Below are 17,127 nucleotides of genomic sequence, written 5' to 3' on the forward strand. Positions count from 1 at the left end.
CAAAGTTTCTGTAGATATGGAGGGAGGGGTTAAAGGGAGGGCAGGGGGATGGGGAAAAATAAGAACCAAGATTGTTTATTTAAAGGTACAAATTTCCAACAATGAATGTTGTTATATTGTATACATTAAATGTACCAATAAAATTAATTTTAAAAAACTCATAAAAATTGATAAATCCTTAAGCAATCTTATGAAAAAAAGAAAGAAAAGACTTAAATTCATGCAATTAGGAATGAAAAGGATGAAATCAACAGATTTTTTGGAATGCAGAAGATCATCAATACCTACAATAAGAGCCTATACTCTATTAAGATGGAAAACAAAGAAGAAATGGACAGATTCCTAGATACATATGAATTACCAAAGCTGGATCAAGAAGATATGAAAATTCTAAAAAACCCAATATCAGCAAGTGCAATTGAAAATGCAATTAAAACTACCAACAAAGAAAATTTCTGGTTCAAATGGTTTCACTGCTGAATTCTACAAGAAATTTAGAGATCTAATTCCATTACACTTCAAGCTCTTTAAAGAAATTGAAAGGGAAGCAATAGTCTCAAAATCATTCTGAGAAGCACATATTACCCTGCAACCAAAACCAGAGAAGAACCCAAGTGAAAAAAGAGAACTAAAGGCCAGTTTCTCTCTTGAACAAATATGCAAAAACCCTCAATAAGATTCAGACAAACAGAATGCAGCAAATCATCAAGAAGATTATACACCATCACCAAGTAGGATTCGTCCCAGGGATGCAGGGGTGGTTGAATATATACCAATTAATTAGTGTAACACACCACATAAACAGAGCCAAAGACAAAAAAAAATATCAATAGATGCCGCAAAAACAAATAAAAAAGTACAACACCCATTCGTGATACAAAGAAAACCTTACAGAACATTGGAATAGATGGTCTTTATTTCAATCTGATAAAAGCCATTTATGACAAACTAACAGCCAACATCATACCAAAGGGTCACAAACTGAAATCTTCAGGAGCAAGACAAGGATGTTCCCTATCATCATGCCTATTATAGTTCTGGAAACATTAGTCAGATCAATTAGACAAGAGAAAGAAATAAAAGGAATAAAGATGGGAAAGGAAGAATTTAAAATATCATTATTTGCAGATGACGTGATATGCTACATAGAAGATACCAAAATCTTCACCAGCAGATTTCTTGATATAATAACCAAATTCAGTAGCATAGCTAGATACAAAGTGACCACTCAAAAATCAACAGCATTACTTTATACATACAACAAACTCAATGATAAAGTAAATAGGGAAACCACCTTTCATAATACAATAAAAAAATAAAATAATTAGGAATCAATCTATCAAAGGAAATAAAAGATTTTTGCATTGAAAATTGCAGTACTCTGAAAAAGGAGACTGAAGAGGATATCAGAAAATGGAAAAAATATCCATTGCTCATGTGTTGGAAGAATCACCATAATGAAAATGGCCATACTCCCAAAATTGTTACATAGATTTAATGCAATCTCAATCAATATACCATTAGCATACCTCACAGAACTAGAGAAAATATTCCTAAAATCCATTTGGACCTAGAAGAACCTAGAATACAGAAAAAAAATCTGGGCAGCAAAGGCAAGGCAGGAGGCATCAAAATCTTTGTTTTGAAATTACACTACAGAGCTTCTGTGATAAAAACTATTGTGGTACTTGCAAAAAAAAATAGACCTGAGGATCAAAGGAACGAATTAAAAGGTACAGAAACAACCACAAACACACTTGGCCACTTTATCTTTGACAAAAGGCTGAAACATGTTCAATGGAAGAATGAAATAGTATCTTTAAGAAATGGTTCTGGAAAAACTGGCTTTCCACATGCAAAAGATTAAAACTAGACCCCTATCACTCGCCATGAACTAAATTAAAATTGAAAAGATCAAAAATCTAAATATTAAAACAGAAATACTAAATCTGCTGGAAGAGAAAATAGGTAGAACCCTTGAGGACATGGGAGTAGGCAGACTTCATGAACAAAACCAGACCACAGGGGAAATACTACAAAGAAACAACAACTGGGATCTTATAAAAAAGGAAGGAAGGGAGTAGAAAAAATGAGAAAAGAATAATAGAATGGAAAGAAAGCTTTCTAAATAAAGAGGGGAAGATGGGTTCAGGAGAGGGGCGAGGAATAAGGAAAAATAGAAGAATCAAGATATACATGGTATTGAGAGAGGAATGGTACATAAGTTGGAGGAAAAGCACCACTCTTGGGTTTGTTGTCCTGGTGCTCAGTGTGAATGGTTCATATGTTGAGAGTGCTTTGAAAGGGAAGACGAGATGGTAGCAAAAACAAATTTAGCATCTTTTCATGTTTTGGTATGAATCATATGTAGTCTAGTCTGCTACCAAAGAGAAATCTCTGGATCTCAATGTGATTGCTATGCACCGTGGTTTTGGTAAGTATTATGAGGTAAGGTATGTGGAAGAAGTCAATCGCAAGCTTCTCCAAAATGAGGAAGTCATGAAAATTCTCAGTACACTCTTGTAATTCAGCATTTTGAAAATGCAATTTATCCATGTACAGAAAAGCCTGCATGCCACATATCTCGTGTGGAAACTTGGGAAATACTTAAAGTTATGAGTGGCGTATTTATGTAGGTGAAACACTAAATCCACAAAATGAATTTGAAAGTAAATTGACCTTAAGAAATATACTCGTGAAAAAAATGTGATGGGAATTTTAATCTCTACACATCATCAGAATTGATTTCTAGGTTGGAGCAAAATCATTTCTGACATTAAGTGAGTATGGAGAAAACAAAGCAGTTATTTTGTCCTTTCAAAAAAATTTGAACTTTATCCTCTTAATGTTGAGCCCACACTGAAATTTGTTGCACTTTTCACTTGTTGGATTGGAGTAAAGAACTTAAAGCCCTGATAGTAGCTACTCAATTTCATTATGGTGGCATTACCACAGAAGTACAGCTAATTTCCCGAAACTCCACCTATAGCACAGCATCGCATGACATACTCTCACTTTAGCCTTTCATTCCTGATGTTGTCTTTCATTTCATAAACAATGATTTTCAAAAAATGTGTACATAGAAACTGTAATAATTGTTGTAAAGTTTTCGCCATTAACAATTACTTTTATTTCCAAAAGAGATGACAGGAGAATATAGGAAAAATATTTTCCACTACAAAGATTTAGTTTGACCAATTTTAGTGGGCCTCAATGAAGACACCACCGTTGTTTCATTCACAGGTATGGAATTTCCTCTCAATTTTCTTTCTTCCTCTCTGTTTTTCTTTTTTGTATTTTTTGACAACTTAGGTCTGAAAGAGATAAAAGTCCCTCAGGAATGTTAATAAATGAAAACACTTGTAGAACTGTCATGAAGTTTTCCCTGCAGGGCTCTACTCTTTCCTTTTTGTTACTCTATAGGCAGAGATCTCATGAACATATTTTTCTTATTTCTTTCCAACCCACACTGAATCTTTGTTTTCATCCATGTTTCTTAGAAAAGAACAGTAACTCAATGCTGTCTGTCTGATTATATTTTCTAGGAAAATGGTGGACAGAAGATAAAAGGGAGTTCCCTGATGTAGGGAGGCATCTCCTAGAAATGAAATTTTCTGAGATTTCTTTGTTGTAGTAGTGAATTGGATTGTAATTTACTATCCCTTAGGAACTTTGCTATTCCCTAGATATCACACAACTTGAAATTTTCTTCTTCTAGTGCAATGTCATATGGTTTTGTAGAGATAAGTTAATCCAGGTGAGGTGAATGTTATTAAATGATGAAAAAAAAAGCTGATTTTTATATTCCCCAGGTATTGTGCTGAGCACTAAACATACATTAGGTAATTTAACTTCGCAGAGAACTGTAAGAAGTAAATTATGACCACTTGCTCTCAGTGGCAATTGTACAAACCGAAAGTCAGAAATGTTATGAAACTTATCCAAGATCACACAACTGGTGAATTGGGGGATATAATTCATTATTGGGGGATATGATTCCAGAAGTTGTGCACTCAATCACATGTATGATAGTAGCTACTCAATTTCATTATGGTGGCATTACCACAGAAGTACAGCTAATTTCCCGAAACTTCAGTGGTCTTCAGTGAAGAGTGTCTACATGTGTTCATATTAGAAACTGTTGTAAGATGTGTCACAGGTTTCTAAAAAAAATAAGTATTTAATGAGTGAATCAATTCTTTTTGCAGCAGACATATTTTATGGTTACTCTGAGCTGGGCACTACTTTGAACAATAGGGATACTGCCCCAAAGAAGACAGGAAAGAAACTGTAGCCGTGGAGGTTTCCTCTGTGCAGATGGATGAGAAAATAATAAGTCTCCCAGTCTACCTGTTACATTCACTGGCACAGTAGTAAATAGTTTTGATGCATCAATGAATGCCTTAAATACTGTGAATTTAGGATACAAGAATCTCTGCTTTAAACATAAGTTATCATTATGATAAGAAACATGTCTTATTCACTTGGGTGTTCCTTGCACGGAGCACAGGGCCTTGTATGCTAGCATCTGTTCATTCCTCAAAAATTGTCTGTTTACACAGAAGGTTAAATATTGCATGATTTCTCTAATATGAGAAACTCATAAATACTTTAAAGAGCAAAATAAAAGAGAGATGGTAGGATTAGGGAGACAGACTGAGGATATAGGAAGGGCACTGGGGGAAGAGGGAGTAAAAATAATCAAAATGTAGTGCATATACGTACCAATTACCCAAAATGAATTTTACTATGTCAAAAACATACTGTTCTATTGTAAAAAAAGAACATTTAGATCAAAATAAAGGTTCTGATATTTTTCAAGAAGAGTAAAAATTATTCAATGATATTACATTGGATTTGAAAAATTATATGTCTGACTTTAAAGAGAAAAAAGTAATCTATTTTTGTGAGTAACATACCAAATCACATTTTTATAATAAGCATAAGAGGTTTTTGAGTAATTCTAATGCCAGCCTGTATCAGGAAGGTAAAGTTTTAAAGCAGTGCAATGAATAAACACATGTGTTTATTAATAGAGCTGTCCAAATAAATCTCATTAACTAAAAATACATCAGTCATTTTTCAGTGAAAAACATTATAGAAAACTTCATATGCTGCTTTAATTTTTTTGTTTTGCCATTACTAGAGATTTTGCTTCCAGAATCAGAACTCATTTCTCTGAAATGCTTATTTATTGAAAGTTATTATTCTTTATCCAGTTCAAAATGCTCCCTTCCTCCAAAGGGAAATAATTGTCCTTTGTTTATTTCCGTTTTGTATTTTAGATGCTCTGTAAGACAATATTGTCCTGTTGCTTGTTTTTAAAAGATAAACAAGTCTGCATTGAAACACTTGACAAACTGCATGGCAGCCAACGTCAGTAGGGGACAGGATGTCACAACTGGGTTGTGAAGGAAGGCTGGTAAGAAAACACAGGCCTGGAAAAAGGCCTGCATGCTCCATGCTCTCCTAGCAGGGGTCAGCAGGTTGGCAGTAAAGTGGATGTGATAACACAGTCACATTTCTTAGGGATATAAACGTTTAGGGGCTGAAAAAACTTGGAGATGAGCATTCGACTAATTCTGCAACATAATTAGAAAGGGATTAGAACACTTTTCCTTACTTTCTTACAAATATGGAAATTAAAACAAAGTAAGGAATAGAATCTCAGTAGCCAGCAGCTAGCTGTTGTGTGTGTGTGTGTGTGTCTGTGTGTGAAATTATTCTTTAGTTCATTCAATGCACTGACCTTTGTGTATATGGATAAGCCATAACAAAGGAGAAGGCATCACCACACACAGAAAGGATCCTAAAGACCCAGAATTCTCTTCATTTTGTTTTTATTTTCTTGAAAAAAAAATCCTCTTGTGCTCCGAACTAAATTAATGGTATGATTTAAATTACCAAGAATCACTGCAAATGTAGAGGAAAAGCAAAAACCTCAAAACAAACGTCTCCTTATAGAATTACAACCTCAGATTCTTTAGAGCACACTGGTTGGAAAAGTTTTTAAAAAAGCTTTTGTTGATGAAATGGAGAAATTTAATAACAACACAGCATTACTTCAACACTTCCCACATTCTGGATATCTTCTTTCACTAACAAAGTACTGAATTTAAAATGATAGTGATGTGAAGTTCAGATGCAGGGTTTAAAAACCTGTATCATCAGATCGGAAAGCTTTGCTCATTTCACCCAGGACTACCTGTAACTTCTGCACAGCATATCCTTAGAACATGTGATGCAAGCTCAGGAAAAGTAAGTCAATTGGCTTGGAAAATATTAGGCTACAAGGGTGCTCAAAGACTATGTGTGACCATTATCAGTTTTTAGCTCAATTATATCCTCCCTCCTCCTTTAAACTTATATTAGAAGTGATTTCAAGTATCTATTACATAAATTTATGTAAATTTTTGTCAAATATCTTATGGATTCCCCTCCCTTTTCAGACACAGTCCAGCTAACTTGCTTAGGCTCCTCTTGAGATTGCAGTATTCCTCCCCAAGTAGCTAGGATTTCAGGCCTGTGCCAGTAAAACAGGTGCTACAATTGTGGTGGAGAGACCATTCTACCCACCTGAAATTGGGTCAATCCTCCTTCCATTGCCTTAAGAAGAGCAAAACTAAGAATAACAGAGATTCAGAAAATCTCTAAAGCTCCAGGCCAGAGCATATGCAAGATAGATGCTGTGGCCTGAAATTCTGTAACCTTTTCCTCACTCAAACTTTGTTAACAATTAAAACATAGGGACTACATATTATGCATGTGATTAAAACAGAGTGGATATCGAAAGAGTCTGACCCTCACCATTGTAGGCTGACCAGAGGATACTCTAAACCTTCCTCTACCCCTGCTATGTTTTTGCACTTCTAAAGAATGAATAAACTTGGATTAATAAGGCCCACTAATACTGCTCCACCCCCAAACCCCAATTATCAGCCTTCCTATTGATAACAACCACTATTCCCTGTGCATTCCCCAGCCTCATCTTTGGGAAATCACTACTCTCTACTGTCTCTTTGGCAGGGAGCCACAGCTCCTTGTCACTGAATTCTTCTCCTCATAACCTCATAGCCAGTATGAGAATAACAGTCTGGTGTAAGTGCGAGGAAAGTCCCTCTTAGGTTTGGAATAAACCTGTGCTGTTGAGTTCGTACCTCTAGTTCCCCCCCTTTTTTTTTCCTAAAAGACTCCGGGCACATTATTCACATACTAAGGTGCATCTGAGATGACTCATACTACTCTCCATTATTTCGTTCAGTCTTATCCATAGAGAGATAGCCAGAGCAGGGTACACATCTTTTAAAATATAAAAACTTGATTTGTTTTCACCTTTTTCCTATTTCCCTTCTGTCCTGGCACCACTTTCTCTTTGAGCCCCTTTTTAGTTTCTGTTGGCGCAGATCCGCCCTGAGAACACCTTCCAGTTGTCTTGAACAAATGTAGCTACTTTTTCTTTAGCCATTACGTGTGCTCTTGAAATTCTTTGCTACCTGTACACAAGGACCTGGAATCTATCTCACAGATACAACACATTGTACCACCATGATGCCCAGATATTGGGCTCAACATTTTTTAAGTATTCTCTAAAATTTAACATAGTTCAAAATGTATGAAATAAAATGTATAAAATGGAACTAATTTTCCTAAATAAATGCAAACTTAAACTACTACTTAATTTTGGATTCTTAGCAGACCACTCCACTTTTCATTTTAAGGGCTATATTTCATCATATATACTTTTATTAAATACATAGCTCTCCCTATTAATTTAAACTGCAAAGCTTTTCAGATTTTGATAAGATAGTACTGGCTTCATAGAATGAGTTTGGAAAGATTTATTCCTTTTCGATTTCATGGAGTACTTTGAGAACCATTTATATTAGTTCTTCTTTACAAAGTCAGCAAAATTTATCAGTGAATCCATCTAGTCTTGGGCTTTTCTTTGTTGGGAGACCTTTTTTGAAAAACTGATTTCATCTTATTACTTATTTTTATTCTATTCTGTTTCTTTACATCCTCTTCACTCAACTTCAGCAGTTCATATGTGTCTGTAAACTTGTCTATTTCTTCTAGATTTTCCAATTTGTTATCCTGTAGTTTTTCAAATCCCTAGAAATCCCTTGCATTTTCATGGCATTGGTCACAATGTCTCTCTTTTCAACTTTAATTTTATTTTGGTTTTCTTTCTTTTTAGAATAATTAAATTTCCAATTTTGTTTCTGTTTTTTAAGTATCAACACTTACATTGGTGTTTTTATTGTTATTTTCATTTCTATCTTATTTATTTCTTTCCTGACGTTTATTTACAGTATTCCCATTCATGGGTATAGATACAAAGACAGTGAAGTCAGAATACAAACATGATACCTGCATGCCCATTGCACTGTCATTGTTCATAATAGCTAAGATATGTAATCAGTGTAGGTGTCCATCAACAGATGAAGTGATAGTTACAATGTCATATGTATACCCAAATGTAGCATTATTCAACCAGAAACAAGAATTAAATCGTGCAATAAAGTGGACAGAGTTGGAGATAATCATTGTAGGAAAAAGTAAACCAGAAAGACAATGTTACATGTTCTCTTTCATATACGAAAACTAAAACCAAAACAAGATTTAAGAAAGTCTACTTCAAAGTAGAAGAGTGATTACTGAAGATTGAGGAGGGTCTGTTTGGGAGTAGAAGAAAGGAGGATAGGCATCATTAATACATATTATAGGCATATATGTAAAAACCATAATGAATCACATTAACTTGTGTGATTAATGTGTGTTAACAATAATTTGAAATTTTGTCAACAAAAATTCTTTTTTTTCCTTTCCTTATAAAACCATTAATAGAAGTTGAAAATTTGATAGAAAAATAAATTATAACAGTGATGTCAGGAATCACTAAGGCCTGGCCTTTGGATATTTTAAATGTGCAACACAAGTACTAATAAAACAGAATCTTTAAAAGGGATGGGAGAAGTCCTGGGATGAATATAGAGAAATCACTGCCCATTTACAATCTCCTTTTCTATGTCCTTCTCTATGGGTATCTCCTTTATACTTGGTTCTCCTAAAATGCAGTGGGTTTTTCAATTTCATTCCAGATTGGAGCACTTAAAGGACTTAGAGGGTAGATGACTATTATGGTTTTAAGTCATGAAAATTTGGGAATTGTTTCAAGAGCATTTGTGTAACTAATCAAATTGAGGTTATTGATTGCTTGAGTTGATTTCTCTAATAATTATTCATTTTTTCTTTGTCTTAAACCAAGTTTAATAACCACACACATTATTTTGATCATCCGTAAAAGGATACAAAAAAATTCTAATCTTCCTTATCTTAAGTCACTACCTTGGACATACAACACACTGCTAGTCTCTATGACAACTCCTACCATGTTATTTCTCCCACAACTTCTTAAGTGTCTGTGAGAATGTAATCACAGAACTTTTTCCAGGCATTCTTGTCACAAAAAACCAAAAACTAGAAACTGATTGGCAGATTTGTTTGCAGCTTGAAACAGGGGTCAGAAATACAAGAACATGTGTTCAACGATTTTGCTTGCTACTCGACGTTGTGAGCAGCAAAGTGCACAAGAAGCACTCACCTGGTATAAAGGGAAGGACTCCTGTTTTACTCTTTATCTCCCCTGAAATTCTTTCCTGAAACTTGACATATACTAACCAGGAGATGAAAGTTGCTTTATTTGAGGAAAAGTCAGAGTCTGTTCCAGTCGCTTTCTGGAAATGCAGCAGAGCATAGTGTAAGGCATTTGGAGCTCTAACACTCTTAGTCCAAATTCCTAATGTAGATTCACTGAGTAATCATGTAGACATTAGTGAATATGTGTTCTGACTTGCTTTCTGGTCCTGTGGAACTGCATTAGTTTTGTACATTATCTTCTCATTAGTTACATTTTCAGTGTTCTCTTCCTAAATACATATTCATGGCATCCCAAAATGGAGAAGCTACCTGCCTACCAGTTTCACTGTAGTGATTCCTCATACTGAAGAGTGAGGTAGTTTTAGAAAACAAGGAGACTCCTGAGGCATAATTTATTCCTTGAAGTTGTGCTGGTATTTCTGCATGGAATCCCCAAAACAGTGGCCTTAAAATGAATAAATCTTTGTATTTCCCACTAAATCAATCCTTCCTTTTGTGTTTCGGTACATGGTTGATGGAACTTGATTCTCTATAGTTAGATGCAAGACTTTAGCCACAGCCAATTTCAAACCTTTTGATTCATTGAATCCACAGCATAATGCCCCCTTGATGAAACATCTAATGTCTTCCAGGATTATTCCTCATCCAACATCCTCTCTATCACTCCCCTGAACTTTAAGTCTTTATTTATGACATTTAATGAATTTTTATTGTATACTTATAATGTCCTTATAATACTTCTCCAGGAACGTGTATAGTGTGTTGTGTCTATTTGTTAGTACACATTTGCTGTATTAAGCGGTTATATTCTTCATGGGAAGTTGGTACGTGTACAAAACACATCTTAATTATCTTTACCTCCACTTGTCTTCCATTCCCTGTCTCCTGTCCGTCTCTAGTTCTTTTTTCCATTTGTAAAGGAATTATTCCCTAATTTGTATTATCCTTTATCTTGCTCTTTAAATTATTTATACATTGATTTCTCATAAAAGAGAAATCAAGCAATATTTAAAATTGTCTGATTTATCTAATTTAATATATGTCCTCAAGGTGCATCAATTTTATTAAAAATGACTCAAATTTATCCTTGTTTATGGATGAGGAGTGCTCTGTTATCAATAATTACCACACTTTCTTTATCCATTCATCTGTGATGAACATATGGGACATTCCCAAGATGTAGCTATTATGAATTGTGCTGCTATAAACATAGGTATGCATTACTGTAATATGATGTTTTAACTTATGCAAGAAAATACCTACAAAATGAATAGCTGAGTTAAATACAATTTCTAGTTTTAATTTTTAAATAATAAAAAGAAAAATAAGAATATCCATATGATTTTCATAGCTGATATATTAGTGTACACTCCCATCAACAATGTTATTACCCTGCAACCTTGCAAGCATTTGTTGTAATTTGGTTTCTTGATGTTATTTGCTATTCTTTCTGGAGTAAGATGAAATTTCAGTTTTATTTTGCATCTCATGGCTAATGACATTGAGCAACTTTTCATGTATTTATTAGCCTTTGTGTGTGTGTGTGTGTGTGTGTGTGTGTGTGTGTGTGTGTATGTGTGTGTGTGGTACCAGGGATCGAACTCAGGTCCTTGTGCTTTTGAGGCAGGCAGTGGAACCATTGAGCTAAAGCCCCAGCTTATTAGCCATTTCTGCTTCTTCTGCTGAAAAGTATTTATTCAACTCAATTACTCATCTTTTGATTGGGTCTTTTATTTTTGGTGGCTGAGACTTTGTGGGGACAAACATCAAAACTATAACAAGTGCCCTCATTATTTAATCACTTTCCAGAGGCCATACCTCTTCATATTCTTGCACTGGGAAGTCCCAACATGAATTTTGAAGAAGACATGATAATTTCACTATTTTTAAGTCATCATCTGAAAATTTGAAGATTTCACAAATAGGACTTCTCTATTGAATGATTCATGACCTAATGAAATGAAATGAAATAGGTAAACACTAATTATAGTTTATGAATTTAATTTTATTTTATAAGTGCTAGTTGGCAAAAATGCCCCTGTTAGTTAAAATATTATTTTATAATTTAATTACCACTATTCTGTCTGTCTTTATTATGTAAACTAAAAACATAAAACTGTTGTCTTCAAAGGCTTATAATATTCTTCAAAAAATGTCTAGTTTATATACAGTGATATCTTGGTTCATGACTGCTTTTGTTAGCAAACAGTTTGGTTTGCAGAGAGAAGCATTTGGCAAAATTTTGTTTTTGTTTGAAAGCTCTGCATTGGGTGACAAATATAATCACAATCATCTTTCCCACGCAAACACAAAAGTAACCATCTTTTCCAAAATCATAGAGCAAAGTAAGTTTGTGGACTGAGACATCACACACTAACTTAGTATTTGCATTAACTTTCAAATAATTTTAATTGTTATTTTGCATATGTGTCCTATTTGTTTCACTATAGAGTATGGCCTCAATGTGCTGTTTTTATCAATGTAAATTTATAATGTGACTTGAAATCCAGCATTTTGATGCCTCTAGCTTTGCTTGTTTCCCAGCATTGCTCTGGATATTCTTAGCCTCTTCTTGTTCCATATAAATTTTAGGATCATTTTCTTTAGTTCTGTGAAGAATGCTATTCATGTTTTGATTGGATTTATGTTAAATCTGTATATCAAGTATGAAAGTATGGGCATTTTGACAATGCTGGTTCTGCCCACTCAGGATCAGGGGACATCTTACATTTTAACATGTTATCTTGATCTCTTTTTTCAGGCTTATTTTTATTACTAAGGTCTTTCACTTTCTTTTTTTTTTCTTTTATTGAATTTATTGGTATATTTTAGGTATACAGTACAGTTACATTCATCATTGGGACCTTATACCTTTGCATGACAGGTCTTGGTTCTCATTTTTTCCCCTTAGCCCTACCCTCTCTTCACCCCCTCCTTCCCTCCCTATTTACACACATTTTACTTCCATTTTTTCCTTTTCTCCTATTTTTTCTTTTCCCTTATTCCCTTTCCCCTACCCTTCCCACTTTCCCTACACCTTTAGCCCCTTTCTTCCTATTTCACATGTCAATTATCTTATTAGGATCTTATGTACTATAATAGGTTTTCACACCAGAGAAACTATTCGGTATTTACACATGTGTGACTTTCACTTTCTTAGTTAGGTTAATTCTTTGTTTAACTTTTATTGAAGCAACTGGGAATGGACTTTCTTTAGTAGTTTCTTTCTTGGTTTTTTTATTATTCTTTTACAGCAACACTATTGGTTTTGGGGTGCTGATTTTATATGCTGCTTATTTGCTGAATAGGTTTATTACTTCTAGGACTTTTTTGGTTTATTTGTTTGGTTTTTATGTAAAGGATCATGTCACCTATAAATAAAGTTATTTTTGACTTCTTCCTTTCCTATGCATATCTTTTTTTATTTATTTCTCTTGTTTGATTACTCTTATTAAAGCTTTGAGTACTGCCTGTATATGGAATAGGAGTCATGGTAGTGAACATCCTTCTAAAAGATGATTTCAGAACATGATTCTAGAGGATAAATATTCAGTTTTTCTCAGTCAGTATGATGTTGACAGTTTGTCATAAAATGGTTTTATAGGATTGAGATAAGGTCTTTCTATATGTATTTTCTTTAAGGTTGCATCATGAATGGATGTAGGGGGTTTTGATCCATTTTGATTTTATTTTAGCTCATGTTGAATAACAGCACCAGGTGATCATGTGATGTTTGTTTTTGTTTTTGTTTATGTGAATGCATTACATTTATTTATTTTTTTGGTATATAATATAATGGCATTCATTGTTGGAAATTTGCACCTGTACATAATCAATCTTGATTCTTCTTTTTCCCCATCTGTCTTCCCTCTCTTAAACCCCTCCCTCCCTCCCTATCTAGAAAGTCTTTGTTTCCATTTTTTTATTTTCTCAAATTAATTTCATTCCCTTCTTTCCTTTCACCTGCCCTGCCCATTTCCCCTTCCCCTTTGTCCCTTTTCTTCCTATTGCACATTATTTATTACGCCTTTAGTCCTTATTTACACTTTCAGTTTCTCACACTAGAGAAACTATTTGGTATTTACATGTGTATCCCATTTATTTCACGTAAGACTATAACCACAATGTGCATCCATTTAGCTATAAATGTCTCTAATTTCTCATTCTTTATGGCTGAATAGTGCTCCATTTTATTTAAAAAATTTTTTTTCTTTTCCCTTATTGGGAAAAAATATGAGAAAATGAAAAAATGGAAATGAAGTGCTTGTAAAGGGGGAGGGGAGGAGGGATGAAGGGAGGGCAAGGACAAGGGGAAAAATGAGAACCAAGACCTGTCATGTAAAGGTATAAGATCTCAATAATGAATGTAACTGTACCGTATACGTAAAATGTACTAATAAACTCAATGAGGAAAAAATAACATTTTTTTAATCCAGTCTCCTGTTGGGCAATTGGGCTGCCTCCAAGTTTTAGCTATTACAAATTGAATTACATTTATTGATACATATATGTTGAATCATTCTTATAACCTTATGGTGAAATTGACTTGGTCATGTTGTATGTTCTTTTAGATTGTTTGTTGTTTTCTGATTTGCCGGTATCTTGTTTAAGGTTTTTATATTTATGTTCATTAAAGAGATTAGCCTATCGTTCTCTCTCTCTTTTTAAAATTAGTGTGTCTCCTTTTGGAGCAAGTACTCCTTCCATTAATATTCATAAAATAGTTTGAGATGTATTGGTATTAGATCTGTAAAATTCTTGTAGAATTCAGAAGGTAATCCATCAAGTCCTGATCTTTCTGTTATTGAAACATTTTAAAATACTGCCTTAATTTTATTGCATGCTGTTGGGCAGTTTGGAGATTTTATATATTCTTGGTTTATTTTTGTTAACTCATATATGTCTAGCTGTCTGTTCATTTCTTCTACTTTCTCCAATTTGACTATAAGTTTTTGAAGTAGTTAATAATAATCTTCTGGATCTTAGCTGTGTCCATTGTGATTTTTCCTTATTTCTAATTTCATTGATTGGTGTCTATTCTTTCTTTATTTTCATAAATTTGGCTCAGTGTCTACAAAGAGGAAGTTCTTTCATTTATTGTTTTTAATCTCAACTTGATTAATTTTCTCCATGATCTTTATAATTGTCCTCCTTATACTAGCTTAGATTTGGATTTTTCTCGTTACTGTAGGACCTTGAGATGTGTCATTAGTTTATTTATTTTGGCACACTTTTTCTGTACGGACATTCACAGCTATAAATTTCTTTTTTAGGACTGATTTCATTGGGCCCCATAGATTCTAGTGTGTGGTATTGGTGGTATTGGTGTTGTTGTTTGATTTTATGAATTGATTAATTTCTTCTGTGACCTATTGATTATTCAAAAGTGTATTACTTAATCTCTATATATTTGTACAATTTCTGTAGTTTATTTTGTCATTGATTTTCTAGTTTCATTGCACTATGATTTGATAATATGCATAGAATAATTCTGATTCTTTTGTATTAATCTAAGTATTCTTTATGGGCTAGCATGTGGTCTATTTTAGGAAAAAGTTCCATGTACTGAGAAAAATTTGCTTGGTGGAACACTGCAGATATCTATTATGTCCAGTTGTTTGAGGTTGTGCTTCAACACTGAAATTTCTTTGTTTTGTTAATCTGTCTATTTGTGAGTGAAGTATTGAGGTCTCTGCTATGCTTTTGTTGAAGTTTATCTGATCTTTGTTGTCCAGTAGTGATCATTTTATGTAGTTGGTTGTGCCAGTATTTGGTGCATGTATATTTATAATTGTTATAATTTCCCCTTGAATTGTTCTCTTAAGCATTATGCAGTGACCTTCTTTGCTTCTTCTGATCAGTTTTAGCTTGAAGTTTAAATTGTCTGAGATTAACATTTCTACCCCTGCTTATTTTGGGGGGCCCCGGTCCATGAAATATTATTTTTCGTCCTTTGATTTTTAGTTTTGAATATTGTTTGGGATTAGATGAGTTTATGAAATGCAATAGATTTAGATTGTTTTGTGATCCAGTCTGCCAATCTTTCTCTTTTTTTCATTTTATTTTATTGGTACATTTGATGCATACAATAGTTACATTCATCATTGGGATCTTGTACTTTTACATGACTTATCTTGGTTCTTGTTTTTTTCACATTCCCAAGCCTTCCCTTCATCCCCTCCACCGGTCCCTGTTTCCAAAGACATTGTTTCAACCTTTCTTTTAATCATTGTCTGAAAATATGATAGGTACACCTGCTTGCTTTCAGGGTCCTATTGCATGAAATACTGTTTTCTGTTCTTTGATTGTTAGTCTATGAAATTGTTTTTGGATTCAATGTGTCTCTAGTATAAATCATACTTTTGGGTTTTGACTTTTTAATTTTTTTTTGTACCACGAATCTGACTTGGAACCTTGTGCTTTTGAGGCATGCAGCAGAACCACTGAGCTAACTCACTAGCCTTTGACTTTTTAATCTTATCTGTCAATCTGTGTCTTTTAATTGATGAGTTATGACAATTTATATTGAGGTTTTTGTTAAAATTATTGATTTGTTCCTATCACTATTTTCATTGCTTATTTTTCTTTATTGTTTTACTGTTCACCCTGTTTCTATATCCATTCCATTAGACTTTTTTTTTTGCATTGTTAGCTTCATATTCTGTCAAGAATACCCAGAAGGACTTGAGTACTGGATAATTGATAATTATTTCCTCAGGCATTCTTTGTCATGGGAAATCCTTATTTCTCTATCAATTTCAAAAGATAGTTTTGAGAGTCATATTACTCCAGTTGGATGTTGCTTTCTTTTATGGACTGAAATATTTCACTTTAAGATCCCCTGGCCTTTAAGATTTGTTTGGAGATGTCTGCTATAATTCTAACAAGTTTGCCTTTAAAAGTGATTTGTTGTAATCAATATTTTTTCTCTGTATTTCAGGGAACAAATTCCAACTAGTTTTTTTTAATAGATCCAATTATACATCAGTCATGTACTTTAAAAATTGTCTTAACAAATTCACCCTTTATCAATATCCCTTATGGATTGTATTATAATGCTAGCAACAGTTAAACTTGGATGTAGAGGGAGAGGGGAAGGAAAAAAGCAAAGGAAGCTTCAGGGGGCTCATCAGTAAGAAGATGAAAAATAAAATGAAATATCAATGGGTGAAGAACAGAAGAAGATCATATTCTTTTGGAATTATTTTTATAACTGGGGAAAAGGTCTAGTGTCCAAGGGGTTTGAGAGAATATTTGTGGGAATGGAAGAAAGGACAAAGAAGGAGGAAAGAGTAACTGAATATTGATGGTATTGTGAGAATGTTGAAATCTATTAATATGTTGTAGTTAGCATATGTTTGTACACAGTATGCACACTTTTAGTGTCATTTACTCTGACTTGCAAATGAAAAATATTATTTAAATTATTGCACCAATTTAGTCTTATTCTTCTTTGCACATACACTG

Source organism: Fukomys damarensis, unplaced genomic scaffold (assembly GCF_012274545.1).
Source record: "Fukomys damarensis isolate Sample0158 unplaced genomic scaffold, DMR_v1.0_HiC HiC_scaffold_39, whole genome shotgun sequence".
NCBI classification, from domain to species: domain Eukaryota; kingdom Metazoa; phylum Chordata; class Mammalia; order Rodentia; family Bathyergidae; genus Fukomys; species Fukomys damarensis.